The 7890-nt window shown below is 50.7% G+C and overlaps 1 pseudogene; it reads right to left on the bottom strand.

Moving 5' to 3' along the window:
• Positions 1 to 6735: 6735 nt before the first annotated feature.
• On the bottom strand, positions 6736 to 7627 carry LOC125514342 (auxin-responsive protein SAUR71 pseudogene; annotated as a pseudogene).
• Between the last annotated feature and the right edge of the window lie 263 nt (positions 7628 to 7890).

Below are 7890 nucleotides of genomic sequence, written 5' to 3'. Positions count from 1 at the left end.
CATGATAATGCTCAGGTGCCTAGCTCCTGCCGTGACCCAAAGTTTGGCTTCATCTTGGATTACTTTTAGAATGTAGAAGGGCGGCATTGATTTCTTCCAGAAGACTCTAGCGTTTCTCTCTTTTCAAATGACCCAACCGACAAGCATGGTAAGGGAAGCTATAGCCTTCCGATTGGCCGTGTTGGGTTTTGCTATGTTTTGTCCACCAATGCTTGATGTAGCGCTCTGCCCGCCATTGATGGATCTCCATAGCCCCTGGGCCAAGCCAGTCCTTTACCAATCTCCATACACGCAAGGTGAACCTACACCGAAAGAACATGTGCGCGGATGTCTCGTTGGGCCTCCTGCAAAGGGTGCATAGTCCCTAATTCTCCCAACCTCGCTTCTCCAATCTATCTGTCGTCCATATCATGTTTTGAATCGCCAGCCGGGAGAAGAACTTGACCTTGGGAGGTGCCCAAACCTTCCAAATAGTCTTGTTCATGGTGGTCATCATGCAGCCCAAGAATTGGATCCTATAAGCAGATGCCGCCGAATACTCACCATTCCCCTCAAATTTCCAAGATATGTCGTCAACAATGTTCGGTAAAAGCTGAAATTGCTCCAAACGACCCAAAGGTCCACAAACTCCACAATGTGGTTGATCGATAGGATGATGGAAGGGTGGATCTTGCGCACAAAAGCATTGTCTCGAAGTGCATCCCACACCACCCACTTCTTCCGCTTAGAAGCCGCGACGATGGCGGGGCGATATCCTTCGGTTTTTTCCCTCTCAACCATGGCGCCTCCCAGAAAGGCGCCTTCCCTCCATTTCCTACAGTAATGACAGTGGAAGCGTAGAAGAGGTCCATATCCATCTTCGAGCATGGGTTTCCTAAGCCCACCCATAATCTATAAGGGTCCTTCCATCTCAACCTTAGAGCTCTTGCAAATTTCCCCAAGTGTAGGACCCCAAGCCCGCCGAGATGCGTAGGGCGGCAAACAGTCTCCAAGTTGACCTTGCATTTTGCACCTAAAGTTTGGCTCTGGGCAGACCAGAGGAAAGCACGCTCAATTCTATTAATGTTGAGCAACACGCCAGGGGGCGTTGAGGGAGGTGATGTGATAGACGACTTGTGAAGTTAGGATGGATTTGACCAAGGTTGTCTGACCAATTGTGGTGATGTTTCTCCCTTGCCATGGAGGAAGCTTGGCAACAACCTTACCCTCAAGGTGTTGGAAATCCACCCTTTTCAGCTGCCAAATGGATAGCGGGAGACCCATATACTTCAATGGGAAAGATGTCCGCGAGGCGAGCATGCTATAAAGTATGTCGTCAAGGTTTAGGTTGCCACACCGAATAGCAACGACGAAGCTCTTCTGAAAGTTGGTGGACAGACCAGTGACCTCACCAAAGGCAGTAAGTATGGCCGCATGATTGTCCACGTCTTCCCGTGATGGGGAGATGAAGATCGCCACATCGTCGGCATACAGGGAGGTGCAGATAGTAGATCCACGCCCTCAAATCTTGTGGAGCAGGTTGTGACTTGTGGCAACATCGAGGAGCTGCTGCAAGGGGTCGGTCGTGAGGACAAAGAGAAGGGGGGAGAGGTAATCCCCTTGTCTGAGCCCTTGAACATGGTAGATGGTGGGCCCGACAATACCGTCGAGGTGGAGGCGCGAAGAGGACGTGCATAAGAGGGCCGCCACCCAATCCCGAAAGCGGTCCAGAAAGCCCAGCCGGTGGAGTAGGTCAAGGATGTACTCCCATCACACTGAGTCAAAGGCCTTCCTGATATCCAACTTGAAGAACAACGATGGTGTTTTGTTTCTGTGGAGGTGTTGCGCGAGATTTCTGACGTACATGAAGTTGTCGTGGATGCTCCATTTCTTGATGAAAGCACTCTGCGCCGTGGAGACAAGGTTGTTCATGAAAGGGCCAAGACGGGCCGCCAACACCTTGGCGATGATTTTAGCAATAGGATGGATGAGGCTAATGGGGAGGAAATCCCCGATCTCTTCCGCCCCATCCTTCTTTGGGATGAGCACAATGTTGGCCGAGTTGAGCCAGTGAAGATTTGTCATTTGAAGGCTACCGAATACATCCGCTTTGATAATGTGCCTAACATTTCTTGAAGAAGCTTCCCGTGAATCCATCCGGTCATGGGGCCTTGTCGCCCGGCATAAGATTAATGGCAGCTTTGACCTCGTCTTCAGTGATGTCGTCATCAATGCCGGTGAGGTCAACCGCCCTAAGGTTCAGGTTTTCTCAGTTTATGTCCCACGGTTTGGGTTGTCCCCCTCCCATACTACTCGCAAAGTGGTCATGGATAATTTTCTCTTTTTCCTCATGGTTCGTGATCCATCCAGAATTCTTCTTGAGCTTGTGGATGTGATTCTTTCTTCGTCTCGAGTTGACCCTGAGGTGATTTTTTTTTTTGGTATTGGCGTCCCCCTTTTTGATATTAGCAATGCGAGCACATTGTTTTTTGCGTGCCCTCTCAACCGCAGCCAGGCTGACGACACGGCGCCTAAGGCGAGCCCGAAGGTCCCTCCCTCCCACCGAAAGGACGCGTGTCTCTTGGGCAATGTCAAGATGAAGGATGACGAGAAGGGCCGCATGAAGTTGCAACTTTGCCTTGGAGAAGAGCCCATCACTCCACTTGGACAAATGCCGCCCCGATTGCTTGAGCTTATGGAAAACCGTCGACATGGCTCCATGTGGGCACATGGTTCCTCCCAAGCCTCGGACATGATATCAAAGAAGCCTAGAGGCAAGTCCAGAAATTCTCGATTCGTAAGCATCTTGGTCTCTTTGGCCCCCGGTCATCGGCAAGGAGAAGGGGGGAATGGTCCGAGAGCAAAGAAGAAATGGCGTGAAGCACATGTTGTAACCCTGTCACTCCCTCATACGTTGGTCCCGCACACATTTGCTTTCGCACCAAATAAAGCATCCGGTGCACCAGACGTGATCGTGCTTCATGTCCAACAGGTTGCTCCTTCACTTTGCCTTGCCCTACCCCCTACCTTCGTCCCGTCCCGTGCACCTCTCCTCTCGCGAGCACTGCACGAGACAACAACGGAAACAAAACCCACCCAGCGGATCCACGCCTCCGTCCACCAGGCCACGCAGCCTCCGGCAGCGGAACGCCCGGCCGCCGCACCACGCGACCCCCCGACGTGTCCTCCCCACACCCCGTCCACCACGCAACGCCACGCCACGCCACGCCCCGCGCCGCCCGTACGTACTCTACGTTGGAAATGATCGACGCGACACAGGCAGCGGCAGCACGCAGCAGCAGCAGCCCGCCCGCCTGCGACCGTCATGTGGTCTGCCTGTCTCGGGCACTTTGACCGCATGGGCGCGCTTCAATGCGGCCGCAGCGCACCGCGCCACGCCATCCCTGCACAGCGCAAGACGCACACATGGCCGATCTGATCGCAGCGGGAAAAGTCTGGGCCGGCAGAATAGCGCCGTTAACCGTCCCGTCCCTCTCAGGCGCCGCTGCAGGTAACATTTTCTATTTCCCGGCCGTTGCATTTGCGGTCTTGCAGTCGGAACGGTGCCCGCCATGTGACCCTGCAGACTTTTTCGCCGCATTGTCAAGTTGCGCGAAAGGAAAATGAATTTGCTCCTGTCCTTGCATCGTGCGATATTCGTTATATATACATATATGAGCATGGCATTGATTATATATCTGCTGCTCGCCGGTCCAGACCTGGAAAATGTACGCCTGCTTGCTGCTTAATGATTGCATGGGATGCTTAGTTTGGTCGGGCAGGAGATTCAGGCACGGATGGTTCCTTGGACATTGGTTCCGTCACAATCATTGGGACGAGACGACCAAGTCATGGCGGCGATGATTTATAATAACGCTGATTGATCAAAGATTAGTAGCAGTTCGTTAAAGCACAGGTAGTAGGATGGAAGTCGGGATGCTGCTTCTGAATCTTCCCTCCTCCTGAAGCTGTCAACCATACTGTACCGGTCAATATCTCTGCACATGGGCCTGCTTCTTCACTTGTATATAATCCAATAACCCATGCTCAGTCCACATTCCTCAAGCCATACATTTCTTCCCCATTATTCGCATGTTCCAATGGCGGTGCAATGCATCTGAAATTTCAGGGAAACCTGCCCTTCACACTGATGCTTTGTTCGGTTCCACCCTGCCCCAAGGGGATTGGAGGGGATTTGGGGGGAATTTGACTTGTATGGGATTTAATCCCTGCCAAACCTCTGCCAAACCCCTTCAAATCCCTGTGAACCGAACACAGCCTGAATGAAATTAGGAACATGGTTCCCTCGGTCAACCAGTTCAAGCACTCCTACATTGCATAACAAAGTTGCATTAAACAGACTCTACAAGCTTATAGCTTTCTTAAATCAAAACACACAAGCCGGCCCGCTCTTCCGCGAAATTTCCCGGCGATCGGTCGTACAGTCGCCGTTGCTTCAGAGGGATGTTTGACGCCGATGTCTTACAGCTCGACGAGGGAACCGGAGCATGAGTGCTGAGGCAACCAACCATCGCCGCGTCACTGTCGACTCCTCCTATTTTCAGCTGCGCCAAACCAAACCGTCCGTCTCACGACAGCCCGACGATCAGTCCGGTTTTGTTCCAAAGCCAAGACCGCAATTGCCGCAGGATCCTTCCTTCTTCCCCTGTCCCTGTCGTGCCCATTTATATCTCCCACACGCCAACATGTTACTCCACTGCAAAACCTTGCCTTGGGTTTCTTTATTATAGATATAGTATAGTAGTAGAAGAGAAATGCTCAGTGAATTTCCTAAATGAACAATCTCTCTGTATGCAGGCGCAGCGTGCTTCATGAGAGCAGCTCTTGTTGAAGACGATAACCAAAATTTGATGAACAGTCTGTTACAGGCAAAGTCGGAAGTGGAGAGTGCGGTGCAGATGCAGGATGCAGTGTTTCAGAGTTCTTAGCCAGGCTGGAGATATCCTTACTCTTGCACCAGATCATCTGCACAGATGCCCCAGTTGTATTTTGTCTTGATGTCAAGAAAAACGGATCCCTACAGTTGATCGGAGAGACGGTGTAACTTCATTTGGCAGATTCCGCTTTGATCTGCATCCTTGCTATCTTTGCCCGGACAACCCACACCGCTTGCATTCACAAGCTTTGCACCATGTTAACTCATGCTCTCCACAAATGCAATGCAATGCAGTACATGATGTTCCGATGCAGAAACTCGGTGTCGATTTTAAAGGATCTGAACCATCTTCAGTAAAATGCCCACAAAGTTCATTTGAAATTGCTGTGTTCCGAGCTCAGATATCAACTGAAAACCAAGCCAAGCCTTAACTCATTTTTTCTACAATTGCAATGTACTCCCTTCGTTCACAAATATAAGATGTTTTGGATATTTTCATACGGACGACATACGGACTAAACTGAGTGAACAAACACACTAAAATGTGTCTACATAAATCCGATTTCAGAAAGAACTTATACCATCTTATATTTGTGAACGGGGAGAGTACTTGATAACAACACTGCTGAAGATACTAGCCAAATTTTGCCGAACAACCTGCGACAGGCCAGTGAGACTGCGATTCATATTCAGCCTGCAACTTTTCTGAATTTTTGGCTTGGTTTGCAATTGCTGTAAAAATGATGAAAACCAAAGTTTGATGAACAGCATGTTACAGGCAAAGTCAGAAACGGAGAGTGCAGTGCAGATTCAGGATGCAGTGTTTCAGAATTTTTAGCCTGGCTGGAGATATTCTTACTCTTACACCAGATCATATGTACAAACGCTCCAATCATATCTTGTCTGGATGTTCATAGAAATGCGTTTCTACAGTTGTTCAGAGAGCCGATCTGACTTTCTTTGGCAGATTCTGCTTTATTCACCTTGCTATCTTTGCCCGGACCACTAGCATATCGCTTGCATTACAAGCTTGCAGCAATGTTAATTCATGCTCTCCCCAAATGCAATGCAATGCATAATGTTCCATTACAAGCTTGCACCAATGTTAACTCATTCTCTCCCCAAATGCAATGTAATGCAATGCACAATGTTCCCAAGCGGAAACTCGGTGTCGACTTATAAGGATCTGAACTGTCTTCAGTAAAATGCCCGCAAAGTTCACTTGAAAGCGCTCCGTTCAGAACCCGGATATCAACCGAAAACCAAACCAAACCCTAACTCAGTTTCTCCACAATGGCAATGTACTTGATAAGAACACTGCTGAAGGTGTTAGCCAAATTTTCCTGAACAGCCTGTGACAAGCCAGTGAGACTGCAGTTCATAACCAGGCTGCAGCATTTTCTTGAATCTTTAGTCTGGCTGAATATGTTCTCACTGTTGCACCAGATCAGCTGTGCAAATGTTCTAAATGTACTGCTCGAGTGCTTGTCTCGGTGTTAATAAAAGATGATATCTGCAGTATCCTTTCATTTATTCGGCATATATCCTGCTTGAAACCAGCACCCTTGCTATCTTTGCCCGGACCACCAACATGGCAACATGGCATCGCTCGCCATCACAGCTTGCACCAGTGTTAACTCATCCCCTCCAAAAACGAAGTGCAATTCAGTAAAATGAACCAGAGGATACCAATGTTTCAAACGCGAAGGCCCGCGTCGATTTCAAATAACTGAACTACCTTCTGTAAAATGCGCGTAAAACTTTCGATGAATTCATGCATTCCAAACAGATCTCATATGAACCAGAGGATCTCTGATATGAACTGAAACATATAGAGAGAAGGAGGGAGACCAATGCAGTGCTAAAAGATATTACTAGCTCAGTAAAAATATGGCATATGATAGCCTCAGGATCTCATATGGTTAACACCGAACACCTCAAAATCCCTAGCACAAACTCAAACTGCTACTACCTCTCTCCCTCACACACGCACGCACACACACTGAAATTCCTAGAACCAGAGGGGGTGAAAAAGGAACACCCACAGTTCTTCCCATTCAGCTCACGCTCAGCAGTAATAAAAAAAAGTTACTACGAAGCTAGGAGATCCCTATCCTAACCCTCGCTCCGGCGACCGACTCCTCTTCGGCCTGCCACTGTATGTACATTGCAAGTCCGCCCAGCGCCCGGGGGTAAATCTGTCAGAATGGGGACGAATGAAGGGCAGAGTTCTCCAGCGGCAGGCGAAGAAGGTGCGGAGGCAGGGGCCGGAGCCTAGCACTCGTCGGCGTAGGGGTCGTCGGAGAGGCGGACGAGGAGGCGGCGGAAGTCGGCGACGGGGCAGGGGATGCGGAGCGCGCCGGGGTGGCCGTAGCCGTACTCCTGGGCGGCGCGCAGGAGCAGCGCCGCGAAGGCCGGCCGGCCCAGCAGGTCCGCGCGCACCGCGAACCGCTCCACGGGCCCGCCCTCCTCGCCGACGCACACCGGCACGTGCCCCTGCGGCACCTTGGCGCAGCCGCCGCCGGCCGCCGACGCTGACTGCTTCGGCGCGCGGAGCTGCCGGTACGCCGTGGCGGCAGCCGCGGAGGAGGAGTCGGCCGCGGCGACGCGGGAGAGCCGTCGGAAGAGGCGCTTCATGGCGCTGGAGGCGGCGGCGGGGAGGAGAAAAGCTGGGTTCTTGGCGCTGGGGAGGGGAGGGAGAGCGCAGGGGTCAAGGCGTTGGTTTGTTTGCAGTGGACGGACGGAGTGGTACTGGGTGGGGGGTGCTGCGGCCCGTCCTACTTTATAGAGGCGTAGGGGGCTCGTTGTCACTTTTCTGCCATTTCTATCTTTTTTGTGTGCAGGGGACCTTTTATTCCTTGGTGCAATGTATTTTTAACAGAAAAAACTACCCATATGTAGACGCTCATACATACGCATACATATAATGTACTTCCTTCGTCCCATAATATAAGAGCGTTTTTTAGACTACTCATCAGATGTAGACGCTCGAACATATACAGTATACATACAAG

The sequence above is a fragment of the Triticum urartu genome, chromosome 6A (assembly GCF_056163025.1).
Source record: "Triticum urartu cultivar PI428250 chromosome 6A, HENAU_Tu73, whole genome shotgun sequence".
NCBI lineage: Eukaryota > Viridiplantae > Streptophyta > Magnoliopsida > Poales > Poaceae > Triticum > Triticum urartu.
The sequence above is the reverse complement of the archived record's forward strand: the minus strand, read 5'-3'. Positions and strand labels throughout refer to the sequence as shown.